The 26,752-nt window shown below is 46.0% G+C and overlaps 1 long non-coding RNA gene across 1 annotated transcript in view; it reads left to right on the top strand.

The window, feature by feature from the left end:
- The first annotated feature begins 326 nt into the window (after window positions 1-326).
- Window positions 327-26,752, top strand: part of LOC132417591 (uncharacterized) — a 31,498-nt gene continuing 5,072 nt past the window's right edge. The window contains exon 1 of the long non-coding RNA XR_009517879.1: window positions 327-464. This is a non-coding gene — a long non-coding RNA (uncharacterized lncRNA). The remainder of the gene's footprint in view (window positions 465-26,752) is intronic.

Below are 26,752 nucleotides of genomic sequence, written 5' to 3' on the forward strand. Positions count from 1 at the left end.
AATCATTTTGTGTGAATTTGGTGTAAGTTGTAAAGCTCGTGTCTACATTCATTTTATTCCATCTGGTTTCCAATTCATTGTTCATTAACTACTTTAGAGAAGCTATGGGATATTGTCCTCATTTGTTTGATTTCCACAATTTAATGGGTTCAGCAGTTCTGCCAGTAGGGTCTCTGTCTCCAGTGACCCGTGAGGGAGGGGCGGCCTGCACTTCCCGCACCGACCACAGGGTGGCGCTGATCCCGCCTCTGTGACCCACAGGGCATGCGCGTTCTTTGCGGAACGCGCTCTGAGCGCAGCTGAGGGGAGTTGTGTCTCCTCAGGCACCGCCGGGTTTTGGCTGCTGACGGGCGCTCGGTCTCCTCAAGGACTCGCTGTGGTTTCGGCTTCAGGACAACGTGGGGCTGCGTCCACGCTGACGGGAGCTGGGTTTCCTGAGGACGCAGGCGACGCCGGAGGAACAGGTGAGGAGACAGTGAGGAACAGTGGGGAGAAGCCTCCTGGGGGCGACTGACGGCTGCGGGGGTCCGTCTTCATGCGACCCAGGAAGGCCTTGGTGTGCAAAGCTGGGTGTTTGGTCAGGCTGGTGTGCGGTGGAGCCGCGTGGGTTATGGGGTGTGCAGTCTTCCCCGCACCGTTTACCGTGGGGCTGCCCTTCCGCTTGGTGTGTCCTTGGCCCCCTTGTCGTAACTTAACGGCCCCCCCCCCCCCCCCCCCCACCGTGCAGGATGTGTTCTGGGCTCTCCGTCCCGTCGCTCTGGTCTGTGCGCCTGTTTTGAGCCAGTTCCGCACTGTTTTGGGGACTGTAGCTTCGTGATGAAGTGTGAAGTCAGGGAGGGAGATGCCTGCGGCCCGTTCTCCTTTCTCAGGGTCGCCTTGGCTCTTCGGGGTCCTTTGTGGCTCCACACACATCTCAGGAGGATTTGCTCCATTTCTGTGAAAAACACCATTGGAATTTCAGGACGGCCTGCCTTCCCTGTGTGCACCGCTTTGAGTAGAACGGACATTTTAGCATCAGTAATTATTACATTCCATGAGCACGGGGAGTCTTTCCACCGACTTGCGTCTTCTTCAATGTCTTCATGAGTGTCTTAAAGTTTTCAGGTCTTTCACATCCTAGGTTAAATTTATTCCTTGGTATTTTGTTCTTTTTGATGCAGTTGTAAATAGGGTTTGTTTTTCTCTTTCTGATGGTTCATTATTAGTGTTTAGAAATGCAGTTGAGCTGTGTGTACTGATTTTGCATCTTTACTGAATTCATTTATTATTTCTATCAAGTTTTTTTGGTGGAATGGTGTGGAAAATTGAACTTCCAAAATCCCACTGTTTCTACCACATCCAGGTCATCCACAACAGGGAAGAAAGGGAAGTCCTTTATATTGGGAAGTCCTAATAAGTCTTTCCACAGTGCCTCTAAATGACATGTGGACTTGGGGTGAACTGGATCTGGGTAAGGCTTGGCCTCTGTATGGAAGTTTGATGTTTCCTCTGCCTTTCTGGCATGGTTTTGACATGGTGTTTTGAAAAGTACTTGACTCTCCAGTAATTTCAAACGTACAGACAGCTTTACATACAGAAAAGCAAGTCTTGTATCTTGATCAAATATATTCCTAAATATTAATGTTGACATTATTTAAAATGGAATTGTTTTCATAAGTTCTTTTTCAGATTGTTTATTGCTAGTATATATGTATAAGATAGATTTTTGTGAACTGATATTTTTTCTATAACTTTGCTGAATTACTGATTAGTCAAATAATTTTTGTTGTTATAGGAAGTTTTATATTTAAGATGGTGTGATCTGTGTTCTGTGAATAGACACAGTTTTAATTTTTCCATTCACATATGGATGCCTTTGGTTTCTTCCCTCAAAACTCTGGGTAGAACTTCCAGTATGCTATTATCAGCGGTGGAGGCCAGCTTCCTGGCCTTGTTCCTGATTTCAGGAGTGAATCTTTCAGTTTTTAACATTGAGCATGGTGTTTGCTGTGGCTTTGTATACTACTCTTTTTCATATTGAACAAACTTCCTTTTATTCCTACTTTCTTGAGTGCTTGTATCATGAAATAGCACTGGATTTTGATTATAGCTTTTCCTGCAATAATTGATAGGATCATGTGCTTTGACTTCACTTCTTTATAGTTCTTCAGTACATTGCTTAGGTTTAATATGTTGAACAACCTGACATTTCCAGTGTAGAGATACTTGTTTATGACATCATCCATTTAATGTTCTGTTGGCTCCATGTTGTTCTAATTTTGTGGAGGATTCTTGCGTTCATATTTCTAAGGTATACTGGTGTACTTTTCTTTCTCATGATGTATTTGTGTGACTTGATTAGATGTGGCTTGGTGTTGGTGCTTTGAAGGGTCAGCATTAGGGCTGGGGCTGGGTTATGGTTGCCCTAAGCGACCCTGACGTTGCAGCCCAGGCCGCCCGCCTCTGACCACTGCGTCCCCTCGCCAGCTCTGGCCCGGCCTGCTAGAGACTCTCCCCATCCTTGGAGGGCAGGGCTGACCGCCCCTCGGCCTCCCTCCCCCCTCTGCCCGTCCGTCCGTCCTCCCTGATTCAGGACACCCCATCCTCCATGAGGCTTCTGGATTCCGGCCTGGGGGACCCACACACCCCCACGAGCTGTGTCGACCACGAGGATTGTCACCTCAAGAGGCCCCAGAAGACGGACTCCCCGGGACCTCAGTATGGGACTTTGTGTGCAGATGGGCCACCACAGAGCTGCCCGGGGTGAGCTGAGGTCACTGACCAGTGTGCGGGCGTCCTCATGGGGGGCATTTGGACCCAGACACACGGGGGAGAAGGCGATGTCATGGCAGAGACGGAGACGGGGCTGGGAGTGGCCTGGGACTGACTGACCCCAGAAGCCGTGGAGGAGTGGGCCCCCAGCACCTTGACCTTGGCCTCCAGGCCTGAGAGGAAGCGTCCCCTGTCCCAACCCCGCCTCCCATCTGGTGTTCTGTGCTGGGGCCACAGGAATCCCACACCTGGCCTGCGGGGCGTGGCGCTGTGCTTGCTGACACCCAGGACCGTCACCGGCCTCCCCCCCTCTGGGCATGACCCCCTCTCCTCCTCGGTGAGGGACCCAGGGCCTAGGACCTCCGTCCCACACTTCCCCATCACAGCAACCTCCCCCACTGCCCCAGCCACCCCTGGGGCATCTCAGGCCCCAGAAAGGAGCCGCAGCAGCGTGGTGACTTGGTGAGTGGTCACAGGCCACCGCACCCACCCCAAGACCTGAGTGTGGCCATCTGAGGAGGGACCCACAAGCCCCCCGACCCAGGCGCCCCGTTTCACAGGGCAGGTCCTCTTGCCGAGTCTCTGGAGGGGAGTGTCGAGCAGGGGTGACTGAGGTCTGTGAACATGTGGGCCAGAGAGGTCCTCCCCAGGAGTCCAGGCACAGTGAGCCCGGGGTGTGTGCATCCCTCCCCTCCTGTACCCCACGGAGTGAGGATAAAGCCCCAGTGACCCCCAAGAAGAGACAAGACACCCAGAGGACTAGACCATCCACAGACCGGGGACTGAGTGTCCACCTCATTTCTCTGGAGAGAACAGTGTGTTCACCGGGACTGCAGCTGGGCCCATGTGCCCACAGACACCCAGCTTTAGTGAACCAGCCACACAGCAAACCCCCTTCCAGGGTCCCCTGTGTTACTAGACGCAGCCTTCAGGGCAGGGGGCCGGCCCAAGCGAGGGTGCACGTGCTCCGGACACGCACAGCCCGTCCCCCTGCCCATCTCCCGGCCCCCTCCTGCACCCTGTGACCTCAACCCCTCAGGAACCCTCCTCTCCAGGCTCCGAGCACCCGCATTTCCCACCTCCACCCCATCACTCTCCACTTCAGTGTGCCCGTTTCCCCGCCAGGTGAAGTGGACGGGAAACGTCCCACACTGGTGTTTTCAGCAGCGGAGACGGGGCTTCCTTTTTCTTGCCAGCTGGGGTCTGGCCGGACATCAGGGTCTGGCCCTGCAGGGAGCAGCCCTGATCCCGCCCTGAGTATAACAGCTTCAGGGAATTCTGGGAGCAAGAAAAAAGAAGGCGCGGAGGGGGTCCCCTACTCTGCAGTTGGGGTCAGAAGTCGGTGGGGAGGATCTTGGGGCCCTGGAATCTGAAGGGCCCCCCCTACCAGGGGAGGGTTAGGAGACCCTGGGTGGCAGTTAAGCTGAGTCCAAGGCCCTCCTGCGTAAGAGGTTTCCTAGCCCCGGGGATCCTGAAGAGGCCAGCTCCCTCCTCCCCTCCACCTGCAGGCCTGGTCCCTGCTCTTGAGAGATTCCCTAGGGTGGGGTCCTGGTGCTGGAGGTGCCCCGATGCTGTGGCCTCCTGGGTCTCCAGTGAGGATAATGGGAGTGGGGGAAGACCTGTTCACAGAAAGGGAGCTTCTGCTGGAACAGAGCCTGGGTCTGCTGCCCCCGACCCCAGGTGCTCTGGGGCAGGAATGTGAGAGCTAGAATTTGGCTAGAATGCAACTGTGAGACCCTGAGGGGTGAGGATTGGCTGACCTGGGCAGCCTGACCCTGCCGGCCAGCCCTCCCCAGGTGTGCCTGCGTTGAGGTCAATATAAACACCGCTCCAGGCAGCAAGAGCCCCTGCAGCTGGGCCTGACGCCATATTCTCTGCCCCGTCAGCAGTCTCGGGGCTGGGCTGCTGGGAGGGAGTGAGGGGCCACGGCTCTGTTGGTGGCCCAGTGTGAGTGGGGCTCTGCTGGACTTTCTGCAGGAGTTGCCGGGCTGCCACCTCCTAAAGGAGAGGATGTGTCGCCCATACCTTCTGCTGGAATTTCTCCGCGGGCAGAGGTGAGGAAGGAAAAACGCAGTGGGGGCCGGGACAGGAGGGGTACCTCAGGCAGGGAAATGGAAAGCTTCCAGAAGAGCGCCCGGGGCCAGGACCATCCTGGCTGGCCTGCAGGCACCAACTCGGCCTGCGTGCTGTGGCTGGTGTGACTCCAAGCCCTTTCCTCTAGGCTTTCAAGTCCTTGAACACATTCAGGTGTTTTACTTGGGAAGGGTGGGAACAGTTCAGCAGCAGCTGGCCTGGGGCTCAGCTCACGTTTACTCACAGACGCCTTGGCACCATCCCCCAGCCTTGCGATGAGGACACTACTTGCGGGGGAGCTGCTGGCTGCATGGGAGACGATTCCCCACCTCTGACCAACTTCAGAATTGTTTACCACTGGAGCAAGTGCCCTGATAGGGTTTCATCTGTATAACTAGTGGGTTCTTGATTAGCAACGTGAAGGGTGACATCAGAAGTCATGAATCAGGATGGAAATACTTATCCCCAACAGGTACAGGCGTAAAAACCAGGGGAGGCCGTGTGCAGCCGGCACCCTTAGGGATGAGCTTCTGACTGACCCCTCAACATTCTGGTGTCCAGCCACTGCTTTAGTATTTCTGAGGCCCAATGCTGACCCTAAGGGTTCTGTAACCCAGCCTCTGTGGGCCTTTAATGAGGCCCGCACTCCAGGATCCTACAGAGCAGGGTCTGTGTGACCATTCTGTGGCTTCTGTAACAAATGACCACAAGCTGTGTTGTTCAAAACAACAGGAATTCATCCTCCCCCAGTCCTGGAGACCAGACATCTGAGATCAAGGTGTTGCAGGACAGAAGTCTCTCCAAAGGCTCCAGGATAGGGTTCTTCCTGCCTTTTCCAGCTTTTGGGGGCTCCAGGCATTCCTAGGCTTGCAGCTGCATCCCTCCCGTCTCTGTCTCTGTCTTCACGTGGCTTCTGCTCTGTGTCTGTGTTTCTCCTCTTTTGTCTCTCATAAGGACTTTCTCAATTGGATTGAGGGCCACCCTAACACAAGATGACCTCACTTCGAGATCCTTAACTACATATAGAAAGACCCTTTTCCCAGATATGGTCCTGTTCACGTGTTCCGGGGGGGACACATCTTTCAGGGCCAGCATTCAACCCATTGTCTGTGTATAAAATAGCCCTCATTTTAGGAGATTGCCAAGGTCCCGTATAGACTGGCACAGACAGCAGCCATGTGGGTGGGGTCTGGGCAGAGTGAGGACCCTGGAATCACCTGGAAAGGATGAAGTCCTGGCTGCATTAGGTGAGCTCTTCTACCACGGGGCACGTGGAAACAGCCACTCCACTCTGTCCGTGGAAAGGGACCCAGTGCCGAGTCCAGAAATGGTTATATTGGAAAGCGGGCTTTCCTGGATTTCATCATCAATAGCATCATGTAACCAATAACTACGGGCTTGGAATCGGTTTCTGGCACGTGATGACAGCACTGTCTCTTTAGGCTCATCCAGCCTAGAATAGGAATGTTTGAAGGAGAAGAGTTTGGGAGATTGCGAAGCTTGGTTGTCAAGGAAACTGAGAAGGTTTGTCAAGGAAACTTCTCCCTTAAACTGAAGGCAGGACTGGGAGAACTGAACTCGAGGGATCTTTTAAAGGGGCTTCTGTGAAGCACCATCACCTGAGTGGTGGTCTCAGCATGAGCTGGGGTTTGAGAAAAGTGTGATGAGATGAAGCCTGACTTTCTGTGACAGCTGGGGAGGGGTTTGTAAAGTACCTTGGGTTTTAAGGTAAAGTTTGTTGCTGGAACAAAGTGTCTCCCAAAACTGGGCTGGAGCTCAAGATGTGTCTGTCCCCTTCTTGTGAGAGTCCAGGGCAGGTGAGTGTCAGGTCCCAAGCTCTGGCCCCCTTGTTTCTCCTCCCTGCTTCCAGGTGAGGTCTCCAACCAGCAGGGTGCGGTGAACAGCTGGGCTTCATGCCCTCTATTGTAGGATGCAGGCTGGCCAAGGCCCTCACCAACTTCACCTGTTTCCCTTGGTAACAGGAGACAGTATGCCCCAGCTGGAAGAGGTGGGAAGGCTGGGAGGTGCAGGGTAACTGTGAACAGGAAAAAGGGAAATGGGTTCTTATGGCCAGCTGCGCAGCCCTGTTGTGACGGTCACCTGGACGGTAGCCCACAGACATTGGGTCCTGTGAAGCTTCAGTGCTTTGTGGTTCTGGAAATCCTATAGGAGACGGTCCACAGCAGGTGAAGCTAATGCTCTCAGTGGAGCTGGTGAAGCCAAAGATCTGCAGTTCAGACTGAAGGTGCCGATGTACATACAGGACAAAACCATCTCGTGTGATTGGACTTCAGGCACGTTTAACATGAATGCAGCCATGTTAATGCCTAGCATCTTCTATCTTGTGCCTCCCCTCAGGGACCCCCTCCTCAGTTCCTGGGGTTCCTGTAACCCATGTACAGGGGGATGGAGAGTGGGCTCTGTCCAGTCTGAGCCCTGAGTTAACCCTGCGTGTGAGTCTGCTCAGGACCGCCGTAACAAATAGCACAGACAGGGCAGCTTGGGTAACAGACCTATCTCCCAGTCCTGGATGCTGTCGGAGATCAAGGTGTGTGCATGCTGGCTTCTCCTGAGGCCTCTCTCCTTGGTGCTTAGACAGCCATCTTCTCCCCAGGTCCTCACATGGTCTCCCCCTGTGCCTATCTGTGTCCTAATCTCTTCTTGTAGGACATCAATCCTATTGGATTAGGATCCACCCTGGTGACCTCATTTTTACCTTGATCACCTCTTTAAAAATCCCATCTCCAAATACAGCCACATCCTGGGGTCCTGGGGGTTAGGGATTCAGCATGTGAATTTGGACGGACGTGACTGAGCCTATACCATCCTCCTTAGGAACCAAGTGTGCTTCAGTCCTTCCTTCCCTCAAGTCACACGAGTTGATGTAATGGCTCAAGGAGAGGCCACTCGTGCAGAGTTTGTGTCCCAGCTGGGGAGCCCTTCTCTGCTCTCTCTGATCAGGCTGTGGCAGTGCCTGCCCAGTCCTGAGGTGAGCAGTTCTGGGGTTTTCTGCCGTGTCTCCCGGCCTGCTGAGGTGCTCATTGTCAGGGAACTCAGGAGCCAGCAGCCTAGTGGGGATGCCGGAGACTCTCAGGGCCTTGGCAGATGTCTCTCCCGGCAGATACCCTAGCGAAAGTGGGGAAACATTTGGGGGATTACAGGCGGGAGAGAGTCAGTCTCGTTTATGCTTCAGAAAGACCAGGTTGCGGTGGGATGTGAGACGCACCGTGCAGGCAGGGAGCTTTGTCAGGCCTGATGGAGGAACCAGGCACAAGATCAGGCTTGGGCCAGGGCTGTGGGCATAAAGGGGAATTAGTGTGGGAACTGGCCACAGACTGTTGTCAAAATCTCGGCTTCCCTGTGCACCGAGGCCAAACAGAAATTCGGAGACAGGGATTTAGGAGGAAGAGAGAGGTGGCTTTATGTTTCTGCCAGGCAGAAGGGAAGACACAGCTGGCTAGCACCACAAGAACTGGGCACCCCCCAGCTCCTTGAGAATCAGGGAAAATTTTATATGTGGGACTCTCGCAGTCTGGGGTATAGGATGACGATAAAAGTAGTGAAGGTCTTGCATTCTTCCTTTCCTTTGCATTATTTCAAAACAGTCATAGCTGGCATCAGGCCGCGTGGTAATTGGGGTCCAACAGTCTGGTAATTTCATACGTTTGCCTCTGGTTTATCGGCGGTGACCTCGTTTCTGAAATGCAAAAACTATAGGGGGTGATTTGTTATGAGGGGCATATAGAATGTAAGTGCTGGACATAATAAGGTTAGGGAGTGAGAGGCAGGGGATGTAACTCACACAGAGTCAGGGGTGATGTGTGCTAAATGTAAATTACATAGTGTCAGGGAGTGAGGTTAGCTTTGAAAAGTACAAATCTAGTTATTACAGATTAGTGACAAAGTAAAACAAAGAGTGATGAACACTTTCAGGCCAGGTTATGTTTCTTCTCTAGCCTGTTCGCTGCTCCCTTTGTTTTCCTTGTTCTCAGGAGAAGGAAAACTTCATTTCTACTTTTGCTGCAACAAGACTGGAGGAGCAGATGAGAGTCACTGGGGCACAAGGAGGGTGGGAGCCTGGGAGGCCCCAGTGTTACCGACCAAAACGTGGGTCGGCTTGCCCGAGTAGAGTAAAGCCAGTCTACTGACACCTGGTGTGGTGAAGGAAAGTGCAGCTTTAATTGTAAAAGTGCCAATACAAGGAGTCCAGGTGGCTTGTGCTCTAAAACCCCAAGTTCCCTGAAGGATTTCAGTAAAGCAATATTAAAGGCCAGGTGAAGGAGGGGCGTCGCAGGGTATGTGATCAGCTGGTGCACAATTCTCTGGTTGATGGTGAGGTAACAGGCGGTTAACATTATAAATTCTTAGGCGCTAGAAGTTCCGGGGCTACATGTTCATGATCATCAAGTAGTTAAGTTCTTCCGCTTGGTGGTGGTTTTAGCATCTGTAAAACAACTCAGGAAGCGTGTATCAGATACTGTTATCCAGGTACTTCAGAGAGGAGCTATAGCAGAGCATGTGGGGGAGGGGTCTGTCCTGGGAAGGCCCAATAGGGTCCTGCTTGATTACACCCGGTGCCTGGGCTCGGCAACCTGGGAAGGTGGGGCTGCTCCTGGGTGTGGGGAGCTGTGGGCCCAGTCCTCTGAGGGGCCTGTTAGCCCCCAAGGTGAGATGGGGGTGCAGTGGCTGGACAGAGGCGTCTGGCCTGAGAGAGGGGTCCAGGCTGGAAATGTCACGGGAATCATCAAAGGGAGGGAGGGGAAAGGCCAATGGGGGCAGGTAGGTCACAGCGGACTATGTGCAGGTGACTGCGGTCCTGGTGGAAGCAACTCAGAGCCACAAAGGAGTGGCCGTCAGGGGCTCAGCTCCATTCTCCTGTTCCTTTGTAAAACTGCTGTGTAAGAGTTTGAGACACCGCCAGGAGACGTCAGGGCCCAGTGCTGCCATGGCTTCATCAAAGGGCCCAGGGGGAAGAGAACCACTGCAGGCCCCGCCCATGTGCGCACTGGGAATGAGCCCCATCGGGGCTCCTGGGCTCACAGACTTGAGGGAACCTCTGTCCTCAGGACCGGTCTTCCTCCCTCCTCTCACCTGCTGGTCAGAGGCCCAGGAACCCCCAACCTGGCTCCACACCCAGGGCCTGGATTCTGGGACAGCTTAGGGGTAAGCAAGACCCTCACGCTCCTTTATCTGCCTGGGGGTGAGAATGTCTTAAATGCTGCAATTGACTGATTATGGAGGGCTGAGTGTTTCCAGCAGGTATGGGTGGAAAGATGGGGCGTGAACTTCCTGTGCCTGCAGGGTCTTCCCAGCGTGAAGATCTGTGTGTTTCCCCCGGCCAGTCAGCATCCTCCCTGGAAGCCCAGATCCAGTATTACGAGGGCAGAGGCTCTCCCCTTGCTTATCTGTAACTTCCCACTCCCACAGCAAGGCTGTGGCTGGCTCCCTGGCTCCCACCATCTGCCATTTATCTGTGCATTGCTCCTTTCCAGGTTACATGTGCAGAGGTTTCAGAATTGTTAGCTACTACACCTTGGAAAGAACTTCGTAGAATAAAGCCCACTGTTTATATACAGTCCATTTTGCCTTTAGTCTACAGATTCCATTCATTTCCAAATGTGACTTAGGTCAGCACCTTTTATCCCATCCCCTACAGTGAGTTGCTTCCATATATTTCTAATACAGTTAGATTCTGTGACATTTTGTATTCCATCCTACAACATTCCTACATCCTAAATAACTAAATTTGAATAGATTATGATTGGCTCCTTGGGCTATGCATATCTGTGGGCTTAGACAAATGCATAGTGACAGGTATCCACCCTAGAGTATCATGTGGACTACTTCAGACACCCCACCCCATGATCTGCTTATCGTCTACGTAGCTTTGCCTTTCCCAGAATGTCAGCAATGGGGTCATACTGTGTGCAGCCTCCGCAGACTGAAGTTTTTCACTTAGCAGTATATACTGAAGATTTATCAATGTCTTTCCATAGGTTGGTGGTGCCTTCTTTTCTGCTGAGTAGTATTCCACTGCACGTGTATGGGAGGAAAAACAATTTTCCCTCTACTTTTCTAGGTTCTTGGTTGAGGGCCCCCCCTGCCCCTGTAATAAAAGATTACCAGGAGAAAAGCCGAAGTTTAATAACATGTATACCTTCTGAATACAGGGGGGATACCATGGAAAACTGAGTCACGCCCTGAAATGACCAAAACCATCCCCTTAAATACTGTCTTCAGCTAAAAACAGAAGAAAGATGCTGGGGAAGGGGGGAAGGCCAGTTATGGCAGGTTATCATGCAAAGCACAGTAAACAAGGGTATGACTGTTTGCACATTTAAGTCAGGACTTCCCCATTGAAAAGAGTTACCTAATATTTAATTATCCTTCCATTTTGGGTGCAAAGAGGGACATACCCTTATAAATGGAGATTTCTCTGTTGTAAATGTCCTTCATAAAACGGCAATCTCAGTTTTCTGAGATTTCTTAAAAAATGTATTATTTTTGGCTGCATTGGGTCTCCATTGCCGCGTGCAGGCTTTTCTCTGGTTGTGGCGAGCAGGGGCTACTCTTCATTGCGGTGTGCGGACTTCTCATTGTGGTGGCTTTTCTTGTCACGGAGCACAGGCTCTAGGCGTGTGGGCTTCAGTAGTTGTGGCACACAGGCTCAGTAGTTGTGGCTCGCGGGCTCTTGAGCGCAGGCTCAGTAGTTGTGGCTCACAGGCTTAGTTGATCTGCGGCATGTGGGATCTTCCCGGACCAGGGCTCGAACCTGTGTCCCCTGAATCGGCAGGTGGACTCTTAACCACTTAGCCATCAGGGAAGCCCTTTTTTTTAAAGCAGACCAATAATCCTTATGCCAGAGAGACATATTTTGGGGTGGCGTATTTTACTCGCGTTGACATGAATGTACCCCAATTTGCTTATGCATTCATCTTTTGAAGGATATCCTGATTTCTTCAAGTTTTTAGCCATTATGGAAGTGCTGCTCTTCATAATTGCATCCTTCTTTTCATTTGGACACAGATTTTCAAAGCAGTTGCCTAAATACTGCAAGTGTGATTGTTGGATCCCAACATGAGACTTGTTTAGCTTTGGAAAAAACTGCCAAATTGTCTTACAAAGTGGCTGCACATGCATCCCCCCAGGTATGAGAGAGAGTTCCTTTTGTTCCTCACCCTCTAGCAATTGGTATTGTCATATTTTTGGAGCTTAGCAGTCCTAATAGGTGTGCTGTGATAGCTCATGATTTTAATTTGTAATTCCCTAATGGTATATGATGTTGAGCTTGTTTCTTTTTCTTTTTTTTTTTTTTTTTTTTTTTTTGCGGTACGCGGTCCTCTCACTGTTGTGGCATCTCCCGTTGCAGAACACAGGCTCTGGACACGCAAGCTCAGCGGCCATGGCTCACGGAACCAGCTGCTCCGCGGCACGTGGAATCTTCCCGGACCAGGGCAAGAACCCGTGCCCCCCGCATCGGCAGGTGGACTCTCAACCACTGCGCCACCAGAGAAGCCCCTCCATTTATTTTCGTCTGTTCAGTGTCCTCTATCAGTGTCTTCCAGTTTTCAGTGTGCCGGTCCTTCATGTCCTTGGTTAAATTTACTCCTAGCTATCTTTTTGGATGCAACTGTAAGTGGGATTTCTTTAAAATTCTTTTTCTGATGGTTCATTATCAGTGTATAGAATCACAAATGATTTTTGTGCATTGATTTCTCTCTTTTTTTTTGTATACTGCAGCTTTACTGAATTCATTTTTTAGTTGTAACAGTTTTTTGGTGGTTGAATGTGGAGAACTAGAATTCAGAAATCCCACTGTTTCATCTACATCCAGGTCATCCACAGCACCCAAGATATAGTGGCTCCGAATATAATCTTCCCATGGTGCCTCTTGTAGTATGTGGACTCCTACAAGGGTGATTAGCATCCCCACTGTGGGTGAACTGGATCTGGGTAGGGCTTGGCCTCTATAACAGAGTTTGATGTCTGTATTTCTGACGTGGTATGACGTGGTTGTTTTGATAAGTACTTTATTTTCTAGTAAATTTCAAGTGTATAAAAGACTTTAAATAGCAGTATAAAGTTTTCCATCTTCACAAAATACTCCAGTTTGTTTTACCCTGTGAGAGTGGGAGGGCCACTCTCCCAGGGAACCAGCACATAACCCCAAAGTGAGGAATAATTAAGGTTTCCACATTATAATCCTATCGAGGACCCACTTCAACTTTCACCAGCTGCCCCAGCTTTGTGGAAATGTAGTTTGCTATTCGAATCCAGTTTTCTCTTCTTGGAACCATCACTAGGGCTTTTCCTCACTTTAAAAACCTTGCTGGATTGAAAGTGTACAAGATGAGCATGATCTGGGTGGTTTTTCTGTATGGCTTCTTTCACTTAGGATGTTTTCACTGTTTATCCGCACTGTAACATTGATCATTATTTCATTCATTTTTTCCATTGTGATTAAAAACACATAACATTTGCCATTTAAACCATTTTTTAAAAGCTTTTTAAAAAAATTATTTTCTATTCTTTGGCTACACGCAGGCTTTCTCTAGTTGCGGCCAGCGGGGGCTACTCTTCATTGCCGTGTGCAGGCTCCTCATTGCGGTGGCTTCTCTCGTTACGGAGCACGGGCTCTAGGCGCACGGGTTTCAGTAGCTGTGGCACGAGGGCTCAATAGCTGTGGCTCACGAGCTTAGTTGCTCTGCGGCATGCAGGATCTTCCAGGACCAGCGCTTGAACCCGTGTGTCCTGCAATTGGCAGGCGGATTCTTAACCACTGTGCCACGAGGAAAGCCCCATTTAAACCATTTGTAAGTATAGAGTTCTATGGCCTTAAGTACATTCACATTGTTGTAAAAATATCCTCACCATCCATCTCCAGAACTTTATTTTCCCCATGTGAAACCGTAGCCATTAAACACTAACTCACCTCAACCCCTGGCAACCTTATTCTACTTTGTCTTTGGATTTGACTTATCTGGATACCTCATACTAGTGGAATCATAGAACGTTTGTCCTTTTTGTGTCTGGCTGGTTTCACTTAGCATAATGACTTCAGGGTTCATCCACATTGTAGCATGTGTGAGAATTACCTTAGTTTTAAAGGTTGAATCGTATTCCATTGCGTATATACTACACTGTACTTATCCATTCATCTGTTGAAGAATGTGTTGTGTTGCTTCCACCTTTTGGCTATTGTGAATAATGTTGCTATGAATATGGGGTACAGATATCTGTTCCAGTCCTTGCTTTCTAATATTCTGGGTGTACACCCCAGAGTGGAATCAAGGGATCATACATTTTCCATGTTTTTGAGGAGCCACCATACAGTTTTCCACAGCGGCTGTATAATTTTACTGTATTCCTTTATATGACAGAATAATGCAGCTTATGGATCTACCTTATTTTGCTTATCCGTTTACCTGCTGATGGACATTTAAATCTTTCCTACCCTGGGCTATTGTGAACAGTGCTGCTATGAATAACTGGTGTACAAGTTTTTGTTTGAATGCCTGTTTTCCATTTTTTTGTTATATATCTAGGAGTGGAGTTGTTGAACCACATGGTAATTATATTTTATATTTTTGAGTAAATGCTAAAGGTTTGTACACATAGACTGCACCATTGTACATCTCCATAAGTAACTTTTAAGAGTTCCAATTTCTCTGCATTGTTGCCAACGTTTGTTATTTTTATTTACATATTTTAAAATTTATTTAAAATTTTATTTTTATTCTAGTGTGTGTGAAGGGGCATCACACTGTGGCCTTAATTTGCATTTTCATCATGACTCTTGACATTTGACATCTTTTCATGTCCTTGTTGACCATTTGTATGTCTTGCCTGGAGAGCAGTCCATGCAAGTTATTTGTCTGTTTCAAAAATTGTATTGTTTGTCTTTTTGTTGATGAGTTGGAAAAGTCCTGGGTACGTTCTAGGTAAAGAGTCTTATGAGAGATATAATGTGCCCATATTGTCTTCCATTCTGTGGGCTGTCTTTTTACTTTCTGGATAGCCTCTTTTGATGCACAAAGGTTTGTAATTTTGAGGAAATCCAATTTATCTATTTTTTTCTTTCATTTCTTATGCTTTACTGTCAAATCTAAGAAACCATTGCTAAATTCATGGTCGGGAAGATTTAATTCCTCGGTTTATTTGAGAGTTCATTCAGTCATCCCTCGGCGCCCACTAGGCCAGGTTTTAGGCCTGGGGCTGAGTCAGTGTGAGGGTTCAGCGGTCACGGTTTAGGGTTATGGGTCATCGTTGGAGAGTCATGGTAGAGGGTTGTGGTTAAAGGGTCAGGGATTAGAGTTTAGGGGTCAGTGATGAGGGTCTAGGGGTCTGGCGCTAGGGTTGTTAGGGGGTTACAGTTAGAGGTTAGGGTTCTTAGGGTAAAGGTTAGAGTTAGGTTTAAGCACAATTGGCCCTCATTGTCCTCCCCTCTCCTTCTCTGTGAAGCCTCCAGAATGGGTAGGACTTGCCCAGGGTCAAACAGGAGTCAGGGAGCTGAGGTCAATAACTGTTTTTCTGGCCTCCCTTCCCCCAGTCCTGGGCTCTGAGAGAAGAATGAACTGTCTGTTCTTGTCTAGGACTGTTTGTTATCCAACTCGACCTCTGTCAAGGATTGGGGAGGATGTCAGAAGTCATGCATGGTTTCCTTCTGCCCTCCTACCTGGGAAGGGTGATGCTGGCCCTACTCTGCCTGGGCAGCCCCAGGTTCCAGCACAGCCCAGACAGGAGGGCACTCAGTGGACATGTGTGGATTTATACAGGACTGGGTGCAGTGACCTGCCAGCCCCCAGATGCTGCCTTCTTGAGGGCTGCTGGGGCCCTCCTGGCACTGGAGGCATCCTTTGTCCCATCTGAGTGGGCATGAATAGATGATCAAGTCTCAGGCAGGACATCCCTCGACCTCTGACTATCCAGGCAGGCATCTGTGGTCCTCTAGCTCAGTCCAGCCTGGGCATTGTCATGCCCTCATGTACAGCTATGGAGCTGACCATGATGCTGGGCAATGCAAGAGCTACCTGGGCAGTGTAGACATTCCTTTGAGAAGTTTCAACCACCAACATGCACGTGGCTGAGAAAAAGGCATCCTGCTCACGGCCTCATAGGCTGCCAAGAGAGGTAGTAATCCTCTAGACATTGGAGTGTGGCCCTGACGCAACACCCATGCAGCAGACCATGGCCCTGCAATCCTCTGTCCTTTCAGTCGTTAGAAACTTTTGACATGCATATTCATTAAGAATCAAAGATATGGGAGCAACTGGACCTCCCAGTGTGAGGTTTACACTGCCACTGCCATTGTCTTGGAGAGCCATATGCATCCATGTGGCCTCTGGAAAGCCTGCCAATTATGGGTTCCATGGCATGGAATAATTCTCGAGCCTCCCGTTACTTCATTGCTCAAGTGTCCTTACCACCTTAGCATTTGGTTTCTTCCTCTTAGTAAAGGAGAGAGAAGAAACTGGAAAAGGAGCAGTATTGTTTTTCAGGGATGGGCAATTAATATGGCCAGGGAGATGGCATAACTCAGGGCTCCCACTTCTCAGGGGCAGGAATGAGGTCTGTGTGTCTTCTCAGGATACATGGGCTGTTCTGGGCCAGCCTCTGAGATGTGAGGACCTGATGCCCAAGGAAAGAGACTTGAGTTTACCACCACCAATGATCCTGACTTTTCAGCAAGTGAAAGAACTTTTTGCAGTCTTGGGAGGGACAGTAAGAGCACTGGGTGAGTCGCTGCAGCCCCTGACCCTAAGTGAACCCCTTTCTTCCTTTTGTGTCAGATTCTGTGCTGTGCAGTGAGCTGTCATTGACATAGAATCTGTTGCTTCCTCCCAGCCAGCCACTGTTCTCAGGCCCAAGTGCCTCAGTTTTCCTTTGGGAATTACATGTCACCTGCTTCCAGTCCAAAGATTTGCAGAAGGATGGCCCGATATTCCACCCAGCTCGAAGATGGGTTTACAACCCACATCTAGCCAGTCCCATTTTCCATCTTCTGGTGATCGGTCAAGGATAAGAATGCAACCCAAGCCAGATCAAAGGCATTTAAAACCATGACTTTCTTGGAATCCAAGAAAAGGAGAAACTCTTTCTCGGAAAATGGATGGTGAGTGGTTGTCAGCCTAGAACTGCTGTTGGCCCAAGTGCAGTGAGAGAGCCTGTGCCTATGAATGGGGTCCCCCAAAGGCACTGAGCGGGACAAAGGTTTGGAGAGAAACAAGGTCACACTGAGACAGTGTGAGCCCGTGGACCTGCTAGGTCCAAACCCATTCTTCAACTTGCCACTTGTAAGTATTAACGTATTTCTACCCTTACAATAAATACTAATTTATTTTATTTCCGTAAGTGTGTCCAGTCACTGGTAAAAGAAAAAGTCCTGGTTGATACATCTGAGTCAATAATCCCTGACCCTTCCTCAGGTGTCCTCACTGGGTAGGCATGGCTGGGGTAGGTGAAGACACTGGTTGGGGTCATAAACTAGGGGAGCTGGCAAACAACTCTGTCCCTGCTCCTTCCCTGTCCCGGGAGAGGGAAAGCCTGGAACAGTGATAGGATAGCCAGTAGGGGAAGAGTTTCCTCAGTGGTTAATTGGCCTTTTTGTGTTTTCCTTCATTTAGGGTCCATTTTGGTAATGTGCTTTTACAAAGAAATCCCCCTTTTCCTCTAGATTTCCAATTTGTTACAGTAGGTCTCCCTTATTTTGACGTTTAATTGTTCCTGTCTAATTTTCTACAGAATCATGACAAATAATGAACAATATACTGATACTTTACTATTAACTGAAGTCTCTATTCACGTTCCCTTTGTTATACCTTTCCTTGTTCCAGGGTCTCAGAGGACATGGGGTCATCATGTCTGTTTAGTCTCTTCTGGGCTCTGACAGTTGCTCAGATTCTCCTTGTTTCCATGACCTTGACAGCGTGGAGGAGGGCTGCTCAGGTATTGTATAGACTGCCGGGCGCTGGGATTTGCTTGGTGGTTTTGTCGTGGTTAGACTTGGCTTTGCAAAAGCAGACCACAGATGTGAAGTGCTTCCTCTTCACTATATATCAAGAAGACAGGCTCTTAAGGGAACTTCTCCCTTATATTCTTAATTTTGGTCACCTAGCTGAGGTAATGTTTGTCAGGTTTTCCCACAGTGAGGTTAATTTTTTCCCATGTCCATCCTGTGTGTCTTATGTAGGAGGCAGTCATAATGCAGAAGCCACACTTGAGGAGAGAGGGGTTAGCTTCACATCCTTGATGGACAGCTGACTTGCTATATACATTGTTTAGAAGTTTTCTGCATAGGAGATTTCTATTTAACACCATTCATCAAAAACTATGTAATTTATTTATACCAGTTTGGACACGTGAATAATTATTGTAAACTTTTGGTTATAATCCAGCACTACATTATTAGACTGCTTAGTTCATTCTTGCTTTGGCTGTTGAGAGCTTCTTCCATTTGCTCTTGTTTTCATTTTACATATTTTTTCTTTTGTGGGTTTAAAAAATTTTTGGTACTTCTTTACTTTCTGATATTTTAAGATTATCCTGCTTCATATATTTACTGTCTCAGTCCTACCATCAGCCCTTTCTTCAAAGAGCCCTTGTTCCTTTTATTAGAGAATGGTATTAAAAACTTACATGTGGGAGCTAAATATGCTCAGCTGACAGTACATAGAAATATATGCATGTATCCCAGCCTATGCATATACACATAATTACAAAGATTTCCATGTGGAACTATGTGTAGGCTAAAGATAGTTTATACTGGTATCTCCAAGCAGATCTGTTATGACATGGATATTGTAACCTTCTCCCTTTGTTTGACTGTAACATCCAACTCCATTGGTAAGAAACCTGGCTTCCACCATTTGTCATTTATTAAATTCAGTGCTTGTTCCATTTGATGACTGATATAGTAGTTTCAGTACTGTTAGCTGCTACCCCTCATGGGAAAGAACATAGAGTCCACTGTGTATGTATGGCACAATTTGTCTTTGGCCTAAAGATTCTGTACGGTTCCAAAGTTAACTTAGGTCAGCCCATTTGTCCCACTACCAACTGTGAGTTTTTTCATACATTTCTGAACCAGTTAGATTCTTTGTTACATTCTGTATCCCAGTCTTTGACACTCCCATATCCTAAGTAGCTAAGTTTGAATAGATTGTAAATTACTTGTTGGGTTGTAAAAATCTGTGGGTATAGCCAAATGCAGTGACAGGTATTCACCACTGTAGTATCATATGGACTCTTTCAACCACATATTCTGTAAACTGTTTACCATGTCAGTTTTGCCTTTTCTAGAATGTCATATAAATGAGGTCATACACTGTGTAGCACTTCAGACTGGATTCTTTCACTTAGCAATGTAAGTGTTGGATGCAGTATTATTTTTGGGGGGGGGGGCACGGGTTGATGATCCATTCCTTTATATCTCTGAATACTATTGCACTGCATATATATGAGAGGAAAAATAATTTTCCCTCTACACTTCTATGTTCTTTGTTGAGATCCCCCTTGTAATTGAAAAGAGACGAACTGGAGAAAACAATCAGAAGTTTAATGTATACCATGCATACCTCCTGTATACTTGAAAGATACCCAGGAACTGAGTCACTCCCTGAAATGGCCCAAGCCATTACCTTAAATACTTCTGCTGAGAACAAAAAAAAGATGTTAGGGAATGGAGGCAGTCATTTAAGGGATGTTATTAGGCAAAGCCCAGTAAACAAGGGTAAGGTTGTTACACAGATTTACATCCAGGCCTATTTCATTTACAAGCTTTTTTTTTTTTAAAAAAAAACATTTATTTGGCTGCACCGGGTCTTAGTTGCGGCCTGTGGAATCTTTAGTTGCGGCATGCGGGCTCTTAATTGCAGCATGCGGGATCTAGTTCCCTGACCAGGGATTGAACCCTGGTCCCCTGCATTGGGAACATGGGGTGTTAACCACTGGACCAGCAGGGAAGTCCCAACAAGCTTTTCTTGATATTTAGTCATCATTCAATTCCTGGTCCAGAGAGGGACATACCGTTACAAATGGAGATATCCTTAATAAATGTAAATTTACCTCCTAAAAGGGCATTTTCTACTTGGTTTTGAAAGATTCTCCTGGGTCTGCTGTTTCTTAAATTAATCAGTCCAAAATAATCCTTTTGTCAAATGGGCATATTTTGGGGTGGCGTATTCTGCTCCTCTTGACATGTATGTGCCCTAATTTGCTTATGAATTCATCTACAGAAGGACATCCTGATATCTTTAAGTTTTTAACCATTATGAATAGAGCTGCTGTGCATTACTTGATGCTAGTTTTGGTTTGAATACAGTTTTTCAAAGCAGTTGTCTAAATACAAGAGGTACACTTCTTGGATCCTAAGGTGAGACTTTTTGATTTGGAAAAATCTGCCAAACTGTCTTTCAAAGTTGGTTGTACATGCATTCCACCAGCATCTTGAGTTTATTCTTGTATGCTTATTTACTGCCTGTTTATCTTCTTGGGCCAGGTGTGTGTTTCAATCTTTACCAGATTTTAATGGCGTTGTTGGCATAATTTGAGTACAAATCCTTTATCAGATATGTGTTTTGGAAATAGTTTCTTGCAGTTTGTGGTTTGTCTTCTGGTTTTCTGAATAAGGTCACCAGACCCAAAGTCATGTAGATTATCTTTTTTTTTCCCTAGGATTTTTATAGTTTGGTAATTTAAATTTGGCTATGGGCATTTTGAGTGAATTTTGGTTTAAGTTGTAAAGTTTGTGTCTACATTCATTTCATTACATATGGTTTGTAATTAATTGCTCCTTAACCATCTTTTGAGAAGATACAGTGAGATACTTGGCTCCATTTCAGTTTGGATTTCCAAACTTAGTATATACAGCAGAACTGCCTCCCAGATGAGGCCTCTGGGTTTGTGAGTGCGGCACTCTCGGCACTTTTCTCACATCCCACAGGGGGCGCCGAACCCACCTGTGTGACCGTGGGGGCACAGGTGCACCCTGCCCACAGACTTTGCTCTGTGACAAGTAGACAGGATCTTTGTCTCCTGTCAGGGCCTAAGTTTCCGGACCATGAGGCATTGTCCACACAGACAGGAGCTGGGTTTTCTCAGGAACCACTGGTGAGGAGACTCCACAAGAGGAAAAAATGAGCAAGTGTGGAGAATCTTCCTGTGCAGCTGACTGCTGGCTGGGTGGGGTGCATCTTCAGGGGACTCAGGAGAGAAAGGGTTTAATGTGGAATACTGTGCACTTTTAGTTTTATGTGCAGTGTAAATGGTGACCAGTGTCGTTCTTTGGAGACTGGTGTCTACTTTTCCTGGCACTGTCTGTTGATTGCTTTAGGTAGAATAAACTTTTTTTTTTAACATCTTTATTGGAGTATAATTGCTTTACAATGGTGTTTTAGATTCTGCTTTATAACAAGGTGAATCAGTTATACATATGTTCCCATATCTCTTCCCTCTTGCGTCTCCCTCCCTCCCACCCTCCCTATCCCACCCCTCTAGGTGGTCACAAAGCACCGAGCTGATCTCCCTGTGCTATGCGGCTGCTTCCCACTAGCTATCCGTTTTACGCTTGGTAGTGTATATATGTCCATGCCACTCTCTCACTTTGTCACAGCTTACCTTTCCCCCTCCCCATATCCTCAAGTCCATTCTCTAGTAGGTCTGTGTCTTTATTCCTGTCTTACCCCTAGGTTCTTCATCATATTTTTTTTTCTTAAGTTCCATATATATATGTCAGCATACGGTATTTGTCTTTCTCCTTCTGACTTACTTCACTCTCTATGACAGACTCTAGGTCCATCCAGCTCATTACAGATCGCTCAGTTTCATTTTTTTTATGGCTGAGTAATTTTCCACTATATATATGTGCCACATCTTCTTTATCCATACATCCGATGATGGACACTTAGGTTGTTTCCATCTCCTGGCTATTGTAAACAGAGCTGCAATGAGCATTTTGGTACATGACTCTTTTTGAATTATGGTTTTCTCAGGGTATATGCCCAGTAGTGGGATTGCTGGGTCATATGGTAGCTCTATTTGTAGTTTTTTAAGGAACCTCCATACTGTTCTCCATAGTGGCTGAACCAATTCACATTCCCACCAGCAGTGCAAGAGTGTTCCCTTTTCTCCACACCCTCTCCAGCATTTATTGTTTCTAGATTTTTTTGGTGATGGCCATTCTGACTGGTATGAGATGGTATCTCATTCTAGTTTTGATTTGCATTTCTCTAACGATTAATGGTGTTGTGCATTCTTTCATGTGTTTGTTGGCAGTCTGTATATCTTCTTTGGAGAAATGTCTATTTAGGTCTTCTGCCCAATTTTGGATTGGGTTGTTTGTTTTTTTTTCTTACTGAGCTGCATGAGCTGCTGGTAAATTTTGGAGATTAATCCTTTTTCAGTTGCTTCATTTGCAAATATTTTCTCCCATTCAGAGGGTTGTCTTTTGGTCCCGTTTATAGTTTCCTTTGCTGTGCAAAAGCTTTGAAGTTTCATTAGGTCCCATTTGTTTATTTTTGTTTTTATTTCCATTTCTCTAGGAGGTGGGTCAAAAAGGATCTTGCTGTGATTTATGTCATAGAGTGTTCTGCCTATGTTTTCCTTTAAGAGTTTGATAGCTTCTGGCCTTACACTTAGGTCTTTCATCCATTTTGAGCTTATTTTTATGTATGGTGATAGGGAGTGATATTATCTCATACTTTTATATGTACCTGTCCAGTTTTCCTAGCACCACTTATTGAAGAGGCTGTCCTTTCTCCACAGTACATTCCTGCCTCCTTTATCAAAGATAAGGTGACCATATGTGCATGGGTTTATCTCTGGGCTTTCTATCCTGTTCCATTGATCTATCTTTCCGGTTTTGTGCCAGTACCATACTGTCTTGATTACTGTAGTTTTGTAGTAGAGTCTGAAGTCAGGGAGCCTGATTCCTCCAGCTCCGTTTTTCGTTCTCAAGATTGCTTTGGCTATTCAGGGTCTTTTATGTTTCCATACAAGTTGTGAAATTTTTTGTTCTAGTTCTGTGAAAAATGCCAGTGGTTGTTTGATAGGGATTGCATTGAATCTGTAGATTGCTTTGGGTAGTAGAGTCATTTTCACAATGTTGATTCTTCCTAACCAAGAACATGGTATATCTCTCCATCTCTTTGTATCATCCTTAATTTCTTTCATCAGTGTCTTATAATTTTCTGCATACAGGTCTTTTTTCTCCTTAGGTAGGTTTATTCCTAGATATTTTATTCTTTTTGTTGCAATGGTAAATGGGAGTGTTTTCTTGATTTTACTTTCAGATATTTTCATCATTAGTGTGTAGGAAAGCCAGAGACTTCTGTGCATTAATTTTGTGTCCTGCTGCTTTACCAAATTCATTGATTAGCTCTAGTGGTTTTCTGGTAGCATCTTTAGGATTCTCTATGTATAGTATCATGTCATTTACAAACAGTGACAGCTTTACTTGTTTTCTAATTTGGATTTCTTTTATTTCTTTTTCTTCTCTGGTTGCTGTGGCTAAAACTTCCAAAACTATGTTGAGTAAGAGTGGTGAGAGTGGGCAACCTTGTCTTGTTCCTGATCTGAGTGGAAGTACTTTCAGTTTTTCACCATTGAGGAAGACGTTGGCTGTGGGTTTGTCATATATGGCCTTTATTATGTTGAGGAAAGTTCCCTCTATGCCTACTCTCTGGAGGGTTTTAATCATAAATGGGTGTTGAATTTTGTCAAAAGCTTTCTCTGCATCTATTGAGATGATCATATGGTTTTTCTCCTTCAATTTGTTAATATGGTGTATCACATTGATAGATTCGCGTATATTGAAGAATCCTTGCATTCCTGGAATAAACCCCACTTGATCATGGTGTAGGATCCTTTTAATGTGCTGTTGGATTCTGTTTGCTAGTGTTTTGTTGAGGATTTTTGCATCTATGTTCATCAGTGATATTGGCCTGTCATTTTCTTTCTTTGTGACATCCTTTTCTGGTTTTGGTATCGGGGTTATTGTGGCCTCGTAGAATGAATTTGGGAGTGTTCCTCCTTCTGCTATATTTTGGAAGAGTTTGAGAAGGATAGGTGTTAGCTCTTTTCTAAATGTTTGATAGAATTCGCCTGTGAAGCCATCTGGTCCCTGGCTTTTGTTTCTTAGAAGATTTTTAATCACAGTTTCAATTTCAGTGCTTGTGATTGGTCTGTTCATATTTTCTATTTCTTCCTGATTCAGTCTTGGCAGTTGTGCATTTCTAAGAATTTGTCCATTTCTTCCAGGTTGTCCATTTTATTGGCATAGAGTTGCTTGTAGTAATCTCTCATGATCTTTTTTATTTCTGCAGTGTCAGTTGTTACTTCACCTTTTTCATTTCTAATTCTATTGATTTGAGTCTTCTCCCTCATTTTCTTGATGATTCTCGCTAATTGTTTATCAATTTTGTTTATCTTCTCAAAGAACCAGCTTTTAGTTTTATTGATCTTTGCTATCATTTCCTTCATTTCTTTTTCATTTATTTCTGATCTGATCTTTATGATTTCTTTCCTTCTGCTAACTTTGGGGTTTTTTTTTGTTCTTCTTTCTCTAATTGCTTTAGGTGCAAGGTTAGGTTGTTTATTTGAGGTGTTTCCTGTTTCTTAAGGTAGGATTGTATTGCTATAAACTTCCCTCTTAGAACTGCTTTTGCTGCATCCCATAGATTTTGGGTCATCGTGTCTCCACTGTCATTTGTTTCTAGGTATTTTTTGATTTCCTCTTTGATATCTTCAGTGATCAGTTAGCTATTAAGTAGTGTATTATTTAGCCTCCGTGTGTTTGTATTTTTTTGCAGATCTTTTCCTGTAATTGATATCTAGTCTCATAGCTTTGTGGTCAGAAAAGATACTTGATACAATTTCAGTTTTCTTAAATTTACTGAGTCTTCATTTGTGACCCAGGATATGATCTATCCTGGAGAATGTTCCATGAGCACTTGAGAAAAATGTGTATTCTGTTGTTTTAGGATGGAATGTCCTATAAATATCAGTGAAGTCCATCTTGTTTAATGTATCATTTAAAGCTTGTGTTTCCTTATTTATTTTCATTTTGGATGATCTGTTCATTGGTGAAAGTGGGGTGTTAAAGTCCCCTACTATGAATGTGTTACTGTCGATTTCCCCTTTTATGGCTGTTAGTATTTGCCTTATGTATTGAGGTGCTCCTATGTTGGGTGCATAAATATTTACAATTGTTATATCTTCTTCTTGGATTGATCCCTTGATCATTATGTAGTGTCCTTCTTTGTCTCTTGTACTAGTCTTTATTTTAAAGTCTATTTTGTCTGATATGAGAATTGCTACTCCAGCTTTCTTTTGGTTTCCATTTGCATGGAATATCTTTTTCCATCCCCTCACTTTCTGTCTGTATGTGTCTCTACGTCTGAAGTGGGTGTCTTGTAGACAACATATATATGGGTCTTGTTTTTGTATCCATTCAGCCAGTCTGTGGCTTTTGGTGGGAGCATTTAGTCCATTTACATTTAAGGTAATTATCGATATGTATGTTCCTATTCCCATTTTCTAAATTGTTTTGGGTTCGTTATTATAGGTATTTTCCTTCTCTTGTGTTTCTTGTCTAGAGAGGATCCTTTAGCATTTGCTGTAAAGTTGGTTTGGTGGTGCTGAACTCTCTCAGCCTTTGCTTGTCTGTAAAGATTGTAATTTCTCCATCAAATCTGAATGAGACCCTTGCTGGCTAGAGTAATCTTGGTTGTAGGTTTTTCTCCTTCATCACTTTAAATATGTTCTGCCAGTCCCTTCTGGCTTGCAGAGTTTCTGCTGAAAGATCAGCTGTTAACCTTATGGGGATTCCCTTGTGTGTTATTTGTTGTTTTTCCCTTGCTGCTTTTAATATGTTTTCTTTGTATTTAATTTTTGACAGTTTGATTAATATGTGCCTTGGTGTGTTTCTCCTTGGATTTATCCTGTATGGGACTCTCTGTGCTTCGGACTTGATTAACTATTTCCTTTCCCATATTAGGGAAGTTTTCAACTATAATCTCTTCAAATATTTTCTCAGTCCCTTTCTTTTTTCTCTTCTTCTGGAACCCCTATAATTCAAATGTTGGTGTGTTTAATGTTGTCCCAGAGGTCTCTGAGACTGTCCTCAGTTCTTTTCATTCTTTTTTCTTTATTCTGCTCTGCAGTAGTTATTTCCCCTATTTTATCTTCCAGGTCACTTATCCGTTCTTCTGCCTCATTTATTCTGCTATTGATCCCATCTAGAGTATTTTTAATTTCATTTATTGTGTTGTTCGTCATTGCTTGTGTCCTCTTTAGTTCTTCTAGGTCCTTGTTAAATGTTTCTTGCATTTTCTCTATTCTATTTCCAAGATTTTGGATCATCTTTACTATCATTATTCTGAATTCTTTTTCAGGTAGACTGCCTGTTTCCTCTTCATTTGTTAGGTCTGGTGGGTTTTTATCTTGCTCCTTCATCTGCTGTGTGTTTTTCTGTCTTCTCATTTTGCTTATCTTAGTGGGTTTGGGGTCTCCTTTTTGCAGCCTGCAGTTTCGTAGTTCCTGTTGTTTTTGGTGTCTGTCTCCAGTGGCTAAAGTTGGTTCAGTGGGTTGTGTAGGTTTCCTGGTGGAGGGGACTAGTGCCTGTGTTATGGTGGATGAGGCTGGATCTTGTCTTTCTGGTGGGCAGGTCCACGTCTGGTGGTGTGTTTTGGAGTGTCTGTGGCCTTATTATGATTTTAGGCAGCCTCTCTGCTAATGGGTGGGGTTGTGTTCCTGTCTTGCTAGTTGTTTAGCATAGGGTGTCCAGCACTGTAGCTTGCTGGTCGTTGAGTGAAGCTGGGTGTTGGTGTTGAGGTGGAGATCTCTGGGAGATTTTCGCCATTTGATATTACATGGAGCTGGGAGGTCTTTTGTGGACCAGTGTCCTGAAGGTGGCTCTCTCACCTCAGAGGCA

The sequence above is a fragment of the Delphinus delphis genome, chromosome 21, assembly GCF_949987515.2.
Source record: "Delphinus delphis chromosome 21, mDelDel1.2, whole genome shotgun sequence".
NCBI classification, from domain to species: Eukaryota; Metazoa; Chordata; class Mammalia; order Artiodactyla; family Delphinidae; genus Delphinus; species Delphinus delphis.